This window comes from Taeniopygia guttata, chromosome Z (assembly GCF_048771995.1).
Source record: "Taeniopygia guttata chromosome Z, bTaeGut7.mat, whole genome shotgun sequence".
Lineage (NCBI taxonomy): Eukaryota > Metazoa > Chordata > Aves > Passeriformes > Estrildidae > Taeniopygia > Taeniopygia guttata.
In genome coordinates this window covers 26645259-26655331 of record NC_133063.1, presented here as the reverse complement: position 1 = coordinate 26655331, position 10073 = coordinate 26645259, and the positions used below count along the sequence as shown (strand labels likewise).

The 10073-nt window shown below is 43.3% G+C and overlaps 1 long non-coding RNA gene across 1 annotated transcript; it reads right to left on the bottom strand.

Moving 5' to 3' along the window:
* Positions 1–5136: 5136 nt before the first annotated feature.
* Positions 5137–10061, bottom strand: LOC115490963 (uncharacterized). Its single transcript, XR_012052722.1, has 3 exons — positions 9527–10061; positions 6958–7163; positions 5137–5745 (listed from the first exon to the last, which is right to left on the bottom strand). It is a non-coding gene; the product is annotated as an uncharacterized lncRNA (long non-coding RNA).
* Positions 10062–10073: the final 12 nt, after the last annotated feature.

The following is a 10073-nucleotide window of genomic DNA, read 5'->3' as shown; positions in this document are numbered from 1 at the left end:
ATTTATTCCCCCTGGGGGGGGAGGGATGGGATGGAGAGGAGAGGAAAGACTGGGCAAAGGCAGGATCCTGAGGTTTTTATAGGGTATCATAGGGGTGGGGTCAGGGTTTGGGTCAAGGGACAAGTTATTAGCCACATAAGAGAGGTAAGATCAAATTCCTGTCTCTTAGGAACAGGGGCATTCTACAAAAGTTGAATATTTTTAAAGGTTTTTTTAAAACTGCTTAGTTTTCAAATCTGTTTCACATTAGTTGTTCATAAAAATAACACTCAGAATAACTTTAAAATTCTGGAACTCTTCACTATTTCTGCTGGAGAGAATTCTCTGAGTACACATTTTTGCAAATGATGCAAACTCTGTAATGTGATCATAGAGTGTTCACAAGGACAGAACATTAGTCAGACATGTTTTGTACGAATGATTGAGTGGGGCCAAAGCAGGAAATTTAACATCACTAACATAGATCATTCCACTTGAATCTTTCCTACTGCTTGTCAAACATTATTCTGCAGTTCTGCATCTGTTCCTTTGCATTTCTGCTCCAGACTTTCCTATAAAGGTGTTTTGGGGTTTTCTTAAGGTGGAATTTCCCCTCAGCTGTGTAAGTTTTTTAAAGTAGTAATCTATAAAATGTGAGCACTCATCAGAGCTCTAGATCTGCTTCTAGAACAGCCCTACAAAATAGTGAAGCACACTTGTGGGTTAAAAAGGCAACACCAAGAGGACTATCATGAACAAAGTTCTTTTTTAATAGCGGCAGATACAAACCAAGAAAGCTTCCACTAAAAGCCACTTAAAATGCATTACTGACTTCCTTACAGCAAGCAACCATTGTCATCTGCAGAGGTGAGTACTCTGGATTGTAACACACAGCTGCCCACTCCTCCATCTGCCCATGGTTTGAATACTCCAGTAGCAGCTGTTTAAGAGAGGGAAGTTCTGCTTTAAGGACTAACCACTATTTTTCTGGATTAAAGGAAAAAAAAAAAAAAAAGAAAAATAAGAAGGAGAAAAACCAAATGTCATCAAAAACAAGGCAGTAGACTGAAGGAAGCAGACACTGTGTGTTTATGGCTGTGTTATAATCTAGGAATGAAAGACTGATTGTGACCTTTTGGTCCCAGAACAGAACTCCATTGAACCCAAACGAGGTTGGGATGAAAATGACCATGCAAGAAAAGCATTTCTGACATTTTACATGGAATATCTGGCAGGTATGAGCTAGGATAACTCCCCCTCCAGCCAAGAACTGGATTTTCATTAATCAGTGTAAAATACAGCATAAGTGAACTAATCTGCTAAATCTAGGAAGGAGTCTGTAATTTGGAACTCTTTTCAATTTCTTTTTTATTGTTTTTAATGCACAATTTCTTTTTCATGACATGCTGGAATTGCTGGATCACAGGCTTCAGCAGAAGTGGTAAAATACAAAGTATTCTGTGAACACACACAGACACAGACACACAGACACACAGACACACATGTATCTATAAGAAGCTCTGTTCACCAACTTAAAAGGGATCTTTTCACTTTTCTTCTAACTTAAATCTTTTACTGCCTGTTTTTTGGCCACTGTTATGTTAAATACCAGGAAAAAGTGAGAGTTATTGGATGAAGGATAATGGACTGAAGCTTAGTTGTGGTAACTACATTTAGTCTCTTTCAAATGAATGGGAGATGTGTTGGTGAACAGTCATGACCTTTATCAGAGATACCCTGCAGGCAGAAAGAGGAAAAGTAAATGATGATACAATTTGTGAGAGACATCATAGTGCAGTGCTTTGAAAACAACTGAAAAAAGGAGAATTTTGAAGCAAGAAGATTCTGACCATGTCTTTCTGTAGTGAGGAACTTATAAGTAATTTTGGTCAAAGGGAAAGTTTGGTGGGGTATTTTTTGTTTTAAGCCTATGAAACTAGCAAAAAAATTGCAATTAATTTCATACCCATCACTTCCATAACTTCAAATTTCTTGGCACTTGTCCTGAAATACTCTAAAGGAAATGCTATAATGTATTATACAGGATTAAGGGGTCCCTGAGCTGTGATAATTTAACTTTCCCCCTAGGTATAGTTGAGTAAATTAACTGATTCTTTTCCCCTTTATATGTTCCCCAAACACAAATATTTATGTCCCTGTCTGACCCAAACTCTGTCCCTTTTATGATTGCTTTCAAGAATCCTGCTGGGCCCAGGTCTGGATGCAGAAATTTAAGGGATATTTGTTTTCTAATACACAGTTGTTGTAATGTATTGTGCCCAGATCATCAACACTTTCAGCATCATTGGCAGTGTGAACCTGAGTGGCTTTGTACCCAATCTAGAATGAATTTTCCTTGGTTTAATTTATGTATTTATTTATATTTTTCAATATTTATATTGAAAAAAAATTTTGGTGAAAAAAAAATCATCAAAATCCAGGCATTTGAAAATAAGCTGACCAAATTGATTTAAATTAAACTGATATCTTCTATTCTTGCTTTTCTAGATGTGGTGAACTAGTAGCAATTCATCCTCCAGTCTTGAATCCCAGAGAAATTAAATTTAACCTTAAACTCTGCTTTATAGCCAAACTTAAGTTTGACTTAAATTCATGAAGTGTTACTAAGGTAATGTTGCAGCTTCTCACTTAATTGCAGAGAATAATTGAATGCATGTCCCATAATAGAAAAACTGTAGTATGCAGTTTTAATTAAAAAAATTCTCATGAATTTAAATTAAGCATACTGCATTTAATTAATTGACTTGAATTGAAAAGCTCATCTCTTGAACTATTGCTTGGAACAGCAATTAACACATTTGTGCAGCCACTAGTGTGAGTAAGTGCTACTTCAGAAGTGAAGGTCTAAGAGTTGCCCTTACACATGTCTCTTAAACATCTCAAGCATGGCAGCATTTCAAGTATATATAAATATATATATGTGTGTGTGTGTGTGTGTGTGTGTGTGTGTGTGTGTGTGTGTGTGTGCTTGTACACACACATGCTTATATATATATAAAAATCAGAATGACATTCACATAATCTGTCAATGTAATGAGGAGAGGTCTCATGTTGCTTTGAGCAAAGTGTACACATGTGCTACCCGCTTTGGGTATAATTTTGATTGGTAGTTATCAACAACAAATCTTTTGATCTCTATTTTAACTTTTCTTCTGAAGTATCATAATGCCTAAGGCTTTCTCCCCTGCCTGTTCTCCATCTCTCTCTCTCCAGGGAACACCTGCCAATTCTTTATCCCTCTTGGCAGAACTAGACTCTTAGTCAGAATGAAATGTTTTCCCACTGTTTTCCACAACAAAGTACCTGAGTTTTCAAGAAGTCTAGCCCATATTGTACTTCCTCCCCAAGTTTCTAAATATTTCTGTCTTCAAGTAATTTATCATAATTTCCTTACAAGAAAATTAGGCATTGCTCTGTTCTCCAACAAACTTCAGTTAATGGTGTCTTTGTAATACTCAGGCACCAGAGTGGCAATGTCATACAACAAAGCAAGCCCTGTTCTTGAGACACACCACCTTTTAGAGTCTTCAGGGAACTCAGAAGATTCCCTGTTGTCTATATGCAGATACTGCTTTAAATATTCTGGCAATCAGGCAGCACAACTTGAAGGACTTAATTAGTTTATGCAAAAATACAAGGTCAACCCAAGTCCTAAACATTTAGTGATGCAATTGTTGGTTAATATGCAAGGTTTCTTCAAAATATAAAGCCATAATGGGCCTTTTGATCTACTAGTGCTTAGTATTTTGGTATAAATATTTGTATTATTGGAACTGATACCAACTACATCAGTGTCCTGGAAGTAACATGCACATGCTCTGAAAGGCTACATTAAAGAGACCAACAGATTCTAGATTGGTCATGATTCACTAATTCAGATAATTGTCCATTCCTGGTTTCTGTGCCTGACTCTACAAAAGAAACCCTAACCTCCTGTAAAACCCACGGGAACCCTGACTGGAGAATCATTGTTCTGTTTTACTCCAACATAAGATTTAGGAGTTAATCAACTGATCTGTCAGGGAGGCGATATAAAATGAGACAAAGCATTTTTTTCCATATAGTAAAAACTGACAAATTTTTTAAGAGCCAATGATCAGTGGACCACAATTGAATTAAGATCCAGGAAGAGCAAGTAGAGGGTAAGAGTATCCAGCAAGCAAAACAATATTGTCACTCTTTTCTGCTTTTTGTTTTGCAAGTCCAAAGAAGTACTTCACCTGAACTCTTAGGCACCTAGTGTTATTGTGGCTGCTGTTTTCCAAGTGCACAACTGCAAAGGTGGGCATCATGAGCTAGTACGGACTGGGACAAAATAAAGATAATCAGCACCAGTGTCTTTTCCTTCCCTTCAACAGCAGCTCTTTGAGCCATTTACTGTCACTTAGGGAGCTCTACTCACTTCACTGTGTCTCAGGACAGAAATTTGCTCAACTTTTTTCCCTCCAAAGACTCTGAATCATACAACTTTTTCTCCTGTAATACTCTTAAATTATTTTTCTGTCTGGTCTAAAGGAAGAACTCACTTCATTTCAGTCCATAACAAAGTTTCCTTGATAGAATTTCACTTTAATTTGTACATGCTTAACCTTTGCAGGGTACTTAACTCTATACATGTAGGTAGCTTCAATGCACTCAGGGAGGCAAATCTAACTGTCCAGGCCTTGCCACGATTTCCCTCCCTCTGCTATATTATTTAAGTATTTTGCATATTTTCAGATCACATCTTGCTGTCAAGTGTCCACTGTCAGCCATCATTGCAGAGGAGCTACAAGAGGTTAAACCAATAATTCACTCTGGAAATGTGAAGAACTTCAGGTTGTTAAATATGAACCCGTTCGTATGGCAGCTGGTGTGTGGTCCTTCCATTCCAAGCTGTCCTTATTTGGAAATTTTCAAGATAACTTGGTTTCTTCTATTATTTATGCATAGCTGATTTTGTTTAGTAATAAAAATAAATGAAAACAACTCTCATAAATTTGGAGGTTATGCATTAAAAACTAACCCATTGAATCCAGCTCCCAGAAAACTAAGCTGAAAATGAAACCCACAGTTTGTGTCTTCTTAAAGTATCAGCTGATGGACAATCTTCCACTCTAACTTCCATCTTGTTGCCACAAAAAACATCACACATCATTTCTTATACTTAGTTTATAATCCACATTGCCCTCTTTACAGTTTTTTAAATATTTCCAAGTTTTTTTATGCACTTTCCTCCTCAGATTTATATGTTGATAAATAGAACTTAAGAATAGGAATAGCACAAGTGATTGAAGAATTTGAAAGAAAGGAAAACTGTCAATATATGTTTTATCTTTTCACCCATGTGGTGAGTTTCTTTGTGATGCTTTTAGGACTGATCCATGAAAGTAATGGAGCGATGCAGCTATCCTTAATGGAAACTGCATGTTCACAAAAGCTACAAGCAAATATAACTGAATTCTGGGGTTTGGCTGGGTTTACAATGAGTTGTGTGCATGATCTAGTTCTAGTTGCCAAGATATCACCTGCACCCAGAATCTTGTGCACCTTCTAAACACCTTCCTTCTTCAGGTGCTCCCGGGAATTCCAAACCAACACATCACAGCACCAGGCAGCTCTCAAACACCTCTAGCAGGCTTGAGTCTGATGGATTTCCAGACCAGAGTCTTGCCAGTATTGTGTGTTGTGCACAGTGCTGGAATCGGATGGCTGAAGGACAGAGGTGAGAAAACTGGGAATTGCAGCACACAGGTTCTCTGGTTCCTGTCAGAATTGGAAAGGACAACTTCAGAGTGATTTTCTGGTGACTTTTTTAGGTCTATTCATTACAAGCTTGAAGTTTCTCAGCTGCTTTATAACAGTAAATTTTTGTTCTGCTGCTTTTACCTTTTCCTCAGGCACAACGGCCTGGTCTGCTCTGTTCACTTTGCAGGCCCATTTTAGGTTATTTGTATAACAGTAATACTTTGTAGGTCAGGAGTTAATTTTAGGGATTATAAATCAGAACAAAGGGAGAAATAAAGAGAAAAGGAATCAAACAGAATTGTCAAAGATGAGAAGCAGTAAAAGGAGCAAACTTTTTCTCCGTATCTATAATTGACTGCAGAACAAAGCCAGACTGGTTTTGGTAACCATAGGGTATAACAATCAGGCTTGAGGTTAAACCTATTTTCCCGAGGACAGAGGGACAATCTACCTGAGTGTCACATTTGTAATAGTGAAGTTTTAGAGAAGTGATTAAAGACTAAAAGAGCATTGGAATGTTGTCAATGTATTCCCAGCCAGGCTGAAGGCCAGAGCTGCAGGTGCAAAAAGATTTCCACTACAACAGAGCATTTTAGAAAGGGCAGCACTTTCCCCTAATAGGCTGTTCACATACTGGGTGTTTCTCAGCATCCTCATGCTCTTTTCACTTTGACAAAGATCTAATATAAAAAATTTACTTCTTGACTAATAATTTCAGTAAAGTGGTTTTTGGTTTTTGTTTTTCCAAAGATATTTTAGTTCAATATTAGCAGTTTGCTTGAATTGGTTCTTAACCTCTCTCGGTTTCTACCTCATTGTCCAGGGGTCCATGATAGGCTTCTGTGTTCCTAAATTTAGATGTGTAATCGCATTTCCAAAACTCTTCCTGCTTCACAATGAGGCCAAACAGCCTCCTTCTGTTCTTCCATGCAGGCTTTTGCCCTCTGACTCCTCTTAATAGCTAAACCTTTGCTTCCACTTTCCATCAGAGCTGCTGAAGGAAGCTGGCTAAGAAAAAGAAAACTGCAGACACTACAGCCAAACTAGAGAGTGCTGACTTGGAGCAGATACTAGCAACATAGCTTGTGACAGGCAGCAAACAGGTATAACTTTTCACATGCAGTCACATACACACAGCACAGCAAAGCAGGTTGCTTACCCATGCTACAAAACCAGGTCATTAGAAAGAAGATTAAGGCTAAAAGGGCTCAGAAGGATGTTTACACCTACCTACAGCCATTCTTGCTGGTTCCAGATTCCAGAAGGAATTTTAGGATGTGAATTTTAGGTTCTCAAATGGGTTACAGAGGATGGACTACAGATAGATTGCGGAAACTGGGCACATGTTGTTTTGAGGTAGTAGGGAATGGAGAAAGACACGACAGCTCCAGCTGGGAGTTTATATCTCTCTTCTCCACAGCTTTTCAGGAAATTCTCTGCAGAGAGTCCAAGTGAATAGAAATTACAAGTTAAATTAGGATATAGGTGATGAAAAATTTTAAGTTAAGCTGTATTAGAAATTTTATATCACACGATTTATTGATTGCAATAAATTCAGTTATGGGAGTCATAATATAGAACGTTATCTTTAATCTTCTGAGAATAAAACCCTTCAGTTGCAACTATGACTTAGTGCAACCATTATTCTGCCATGTATCCCTAAAAGAATCTGTTCATCCCTTCCTCCGTGTTGGAGAACAGCATTGTCCACTTCAGCCTCTTGGGGGCTTCACCAGCACAAGCTTCCCACCTTCCACAGTCAGCTTTTTGGTATCTAGCTTCATTCCACGGTGCCAAATCTCTACAAGGGGTGAATCCCTGACATTTCACGAGCTAGGACATATATTCTACAGGTTAGAAGATTCACCAAAAGCAAAGGGAACCCTTTGCTCATACCTGGGCATGTGCCATGAGGGCCTGCTACCTGCACTGGACCCATATTTGTTATTCAGGAAAAAAACCAAAACCCTAAAAAATTAAATAATTCTCTCCAGATAAGGTTTAAACATTCAAGCTCTGATATGTTCCAGTCTTAACAGCTGATGGGTGAAATCTGTGGAGGAGGTAGGCAGCTGAACAGACATGAGCAGTAGTAACTGTATTTTTAAGGCAAATGGTCTGATCCTAATACACTAAACTTAGAATTATTATTGCAGCTTACCAGGGGTTTAAATATGGGTTGTTTATGTCCCATATTTCACCCTTCCAGCTGCTGAATTTTTCTGAGGCTGGCAGGCCTGCAAAGCATTGCTACTAGCTGTTCAGGAAGGGGCAGAGACATGCTAGCCAATTGCTTGCACTCAACAAATGGAAACCCTATGTGGACCACAGAATAACACAGTTTTATGGGGAGTCAAATACTGTTTGAAAAACAAGGTTAGTTGCTTAACCTAGGCCTGAAAGAGAAGGCTTAATCTTCTATTAGCCTGCATCATGAATGATTTCACATCTTCTTAATCTCTTTTGCCATGGACATATTACTCTGAGGAAGATACCTGCACATGCTGCGGTGTAACAGGGAATCTGCTTCTTACCACCTGTTTCTCTAATTTTTTTTGGCTGCATATCCCTGTACAGCATTTGAGGGAGGGGCACCGTGGAGCAGTGCACTGCTCTGTGCGCGTCCCTCCGTCGATCCGCTGTCCCTTCCCCGCACCCTTTCCTGGAGCCTACGCAGCGGGAGCCCAGCAGAGCCTTTGTGTCGCGTTGTCGCACACCGCTCGTCTGTCCCTGTCGCCTGTCCCCCGTCCTTGCGCGTAGCGCTGGGGAGCCACAAGGTGCGACCCCGCTGCTGCAAACGCGGTGCGACCCCTCAGTGACAGCGCCGGTGGCAGTCCCGGTGACAACCCCGGTTACAGCCCCGGTGGCAGCCCCGGTGACTGTTGCTATCGCGCTGCCGCGGTAGTGTGGAGGAAGGGATTTAGAAAGGCCTTGGGAATTGGAAACTGAGGAAAAGATACATTTAGGTATGAGGAAAAGATACATTTATGTATGCCCCATTGTTTCGGGAAAGTTTCGCTTCAGCATCTTTATGTAAACCCCCTTCTCCCCACCCCTGAGCAGTTCCCATTGGACCTGACCCATGGGGAGGTTCTGATGAGCCCATACTGAGCACTGTCTCTATTGTTTAGACCTTATCTCTTAATTTTGCTGTATAAAACTGTATCTGGGCAGTACCCCAGGGTCTTTTGTCCCTGCAACTGTTCAGGCAATACAATCTTTCTGGACTGCATACAACTGACCTCTCTTCGTCTCTTTATCTCGAGTCCTTGCGGCGACTGAGGCGCACCGCCGCTCGGACCGTGCAAACCCAGCCGCTGCCTGGTGAGCCCAGTGCAGCGGGACCGCGGCAAACCCCAGTCCCCTGAGGGGACAGCTAGCCGGAGGGGTCCCGGGGGGCCGGGGAGGGACGGGGGACAGCCGCAAGTGACCCCCGAAAGTCGCAGGTGACAGCCCCGGTGACAGCCCCAATGGCAGCCCCGATGGCAGCCCCGGTGACAGCCCCGGTGGCAGCCCCGATGGCAGCCCCGATGGCAGCCCCGATGGCAGCCCCGATGGCAGCCCCGGTGGCAGCGCCGGTGGCGCCGTCCCGCGCTGCCCCGTCCGCACCTGCGGACGCCGCCCGCGCCCCCGGCCCCGCGGGGCCGCGCCGCCCGCCCGTGCCGCGGCGCTCCCCGGCCTCCCCGCCCACCGTCTTCTCCCCTCCCAGACAGGCACGGCCGAGGCAAAGCGGCGGGCGGGCGGCTGCCTCCGCCTCCCTCCCTTCTCCTCAGATGCCCTTTGCAGGGTTTATTATTACAGTTCGTGGCTGCGCTCTGCCTTCTCCTCTCCCCGCCGCTCCCTCCGCGCTGCGCAGCGCGCTGGCCGCGCTCCCCGCCCGGGCTGGCCGCCGCCCAGCGGTGCGGGATCCCCGCGGCCCGGAGCCAGCGCGCCCCGCTGCCCGCACCGCCGCCCCGCTGCCCGCCCCGCTGCCTGCACCATCGCCCCGCACCATCGCCCCGCACCGCCGCCCCGCTCCCCGCAGCCGGCGCTGCCCCAGCGGGCCCGGCCGGCGGGGCGGGCGCTGCCCTGGGGCTCCCAGACAGCGGGGGGAACGCGGGGCTGCGGATTATTGCAGACTAAGCAGTCTGGCGCTGCAGCATCGTGCGGGGGGAGGCGGGCGGGCAGGGGTAGTGTGTGCGTGCGTGTGTGTGTGTGTGTGTGTGTGTGTGTGTGTGTGTGTGTGTAAAGGGGGCATGGAGCTGGCAGTTGGCCAGCTACCATCAGAATTAGCTCATTGTTCAATATAACCAGCGCTGGCAAGCAAAACCCAGCCGGGAGAGGGAACGGGCGGAGGGAGGGGGGGG